This window comes from Grus americana, chromosome 2, assembly GCF_028858705.1.
Source record: "Grus americana isolate bGruAme1 chromosome 2, bGruAme1.mat, whole genome shotgun sequence".
NCBI classification, from domain to species: domain Eukaryota; kingdom Metazoa; phylum Chordata; class Aves; order Gruiformes; family Gruidae; genus Grus; species Grus americana.
Window position 1 is genome coordinate 67,110,005 of NC_072853.1, and position 3,201 is coordinate 67,113,205.

General features: G+C 45.3%; 1 protein-coding gene across 2 annotated transcripts in view; it reads right to left on the reverse strand.

Annotated features, from left to right (window-relative positions):
- TEX10 (testis expressed 10) overlaps positions 1–3,143 on the reverse strand; it is a 61,134-nt gene extending 57,991 nt beyond the window's left edge. For both annotated transcript variants that reach the window (XM_054814232.1, XM_054814231.1), the window contains exons 1-2: positions 3,037–3,143; positions 2,466–2,601 (exon numbers count right to left, since the gene is read on the reverse strand). The gene's annotated coding sequence lies outside the window, so the exon portion shown is untranslated. The remainder of the gene's footprint in view (positions 1–2,465; positions 2,602–3,036) is intronic.
- Positions 3,144–3,201: the final 58 nt, after the last annotated feature.

Consider the following 3,201-nt stretch of genomic DNA (forward strand, 5'->3'; position numbering starts at 1 on the left):
TTACATACTTGATCCTTGGCAGGCTAAAAGAGCTCAGTGAACTGTTTCATTTAATTTGTACCTTGTTTACCAACTCAATCATTAATACCACACAGTCTGCACAGGTGAAATCATGGGTTTAATCAGGCCTTCTGCTAACAGCAGCATACAAGAATCTAAGGACGCTTTCACTACACACTCTGAAGTCCAGTCTGTGCATTTAAAAATGGTAACTAGAAAGAATGAGGGGGGGGGGGAAGAGATTAAACAGGGACATATGAAGAGAGACTGAAAACCTAAACTACATTTAATAAGGCATAAGAAATAAGGCAGTATGAGTAGCTATACTTAGAAGTCATACAGACATCCTAGCATAGACATACAGTAACCAAAACAAACTAAAACCCACACTTCCGTTTCTGAATGACCTTTTATCAGTACAGATATATCAAAGCTAAAAGTACTCTTAATTCTACCAGATTTCAAACAAACAAACACCACCTCCACAGACACAAACCAACAAACACTACACCACTGGTTCCTTTATCTTCCTTCCCTTCATCTCCATAATTCTAAATTCATTCATAACAAAACTCCAGAAGCTGATGTCACAACACTCAACATACACACACAAATTGCACCAAGATTTGTGTTAGTTAACACCACGAATCCATGGTCTGATTACTCCTAGAAGTGGCTCTAGAAGTTATTGAGATTTAAAAGTGGGAAGAGGGAGACAAGCTCAAGGCCATTATGATGTTGAGGTTTAACATCTCACAACTTTCTAACAATAACAGGTAATTTATGGAGCTGGAAATCTGAATACTTCCAGATCCCACTGTACACAGTATAAAGTCCATGTTCTCAGGTACATAAACTTTTTGTTTCTTCTCTCAAACAACAATTTGGGTAACTAGGTTTTGTAAATTCTTAATATCTGAACTATACAAAAAAGTTGCAAACACAACATTCAAATTTTAAAGACCAAACTAACTAAAAAAAGAAAAAGAAAATACAGCCAACTAAATCCAGAAATTTCTAAATAAAATATCCAAACAATGATTCCTTTATGGTAGACATGATCATCATTCACTCTAGAAAATAGAATTCTGCAGCTGATTTTCCCAATAGACTTCAAACTGTGAATTTGTGCTGTATGACAGTATTTCACATACACGTCATCAGGATAATGATTAAGGAATGTTTTAAATCCAATTGTCATTTTCTGTTCTTTTAAAACAATTTAAACAACTGACTATACACACATTTGACAACTTGATTTCTGCTTTTCACATGCTAACTTAAAACAGCTATCTGCAAGACCACTTTAACTGAAGTATGAATTTGGCATAAGTAACCATCAACTGAAAAGGCTTTAAAAAAAACCTTTGGGGTTTGGTGCCAAAATAAAAATGTCCTTTACTGTCCAAGTATAACAACCATGGTTTTATAAGCTTTTGATTTTTACCATATGCATCTTTTAGGAAAGAATTACAGCAAGACTTTCACTATTTGATTGCAAGACATACAGAAACAGCTAGAAGCTTTTGACGTGAATGTAATTTCCACTTACAAAGCTTGCTTTAATGGAGATATTTAGCAAGCCTCTCTCTATAGATGAAATGTTTGGCTTCCAAATAGCATTAAAAACTGTACAAATACAGGTGCACACACACTTACCAAAGTCAATTAAGTTATTTTAAAGGAGAAGGCTTATAAAATATACTTTCTCTTAAGAAAAAAAAGAAGCAGTTTACCTTGCACTGCATGCTTTAGAAATAACTTACTGGAAATCTAAACGTATCCATTTCCAATTCATATGTACCAACTAAATCAGAGATAAAATGGTTACAAAACCAAAGCCATTGAAAACACCACAGTGTCTATGTAGCACGATGTTAACTGTATACAGCTTATGAAGTTATGTAAATATTTTAATGAAACTTCTTGCCGAAACAACTGTTTGCCTTTTGGCTTCAACCGTATTTTCAGTTGGCCCTCCTCCAACAGGACTGAGCTAAGTGCACCTAGCAGTTTCTGCACTAATACAGTTTTACAATCCAAAACGTTAAAATAACCTCAAATCAATACTAATTTCCTTTAACGTGAAGCTGTACGCAGCACTTTTCAGAAGCTACTTCAAGTGTCACTCAGCCATCCTTACATGAGGCCTAGGGAAACAGTGGAACCAAAAGAAGCAACCTGTAGTTTACTCCCTTGCAGTTCTGAGGCAGTATCCTCAGGGAATCTTGCTACCAGCGTATTTACAAGCTCAAGCAATCAGGAAAAGCCTGAGAAACCAGAAAGCAAGGTGCATGCCCTAACTCCTCTCATGTGAGAAAAGATTTCCATCTGGGCGAGTTCTCTCCAGCAAAGGGCAATACTTACTCGCAATTAACTTTCTGAGGCTCCGGCACCGAACAGCACATCCCTAGTCACCACGAAACCTAACAACCAAAAACCGCGCCACGCCGCAAACGCCATACCCCAAAGCCAAAGCGCTGCTGAAGCGGAGGCGGCGGCGGCGGCTCCTCCCGCAGGTCTAGGCCGTTAAACAACCTTCCTCACCGTCCCGGGACATCTTTCAGCTGGTTCCCGAAGAGCTGCTCCGCATCAGTCGTTCTATGAGGCGTTTGAATAAACCGCGTTAGTGCCCGCCCGGTGCCGGGGCTCCCGGGAGCCCCCACAGCCGCGCCGGGCTCCGCCAGCGGCAGGCGAGACAGGAGCAGCGGCCGAGGGAAGCCGCCGGGGCGAGCGGCGGCACGTAACCCCGGGGGAGATGGGGCAGCGGTTGCGGACGTCGCCCGGGGCCGCCGGCTTCCCAGGACTGGCACGCCCGCGGCTGTGCTCACGCTTTCCCGCCGCCCTGCGCAGGAGCGTACGGGAAGGGGGTGGGTCACACAAAAGGCGGCCGTTAGCGCAAGGCAGGGCGAGCCCGGCGGTCCCTGGCCGCGCCCGTGGGCAGGGCAGGGCCGAGCCGGGCCGGGCGCCTCCTCCTCCTCCTCCCGAACGGCAACGGCGCCGCTGAGCCCCCCGCGCGCCGCGCCGGCCACTCACCAACCACGCGGCAGTGCGAGCCCCCTTCCGCCCCCGAGAACCTGCCCGGAAACGGCCACCCACGTGAGCGGCTGCAACCAGCGAGCGCCCCCCGCGGGAAGGAGCGCGCTTCCTTCCCGCCCCGCCGGGCCGGGGCGATGGCGCCACCTGCAGCCGCGGCGACGA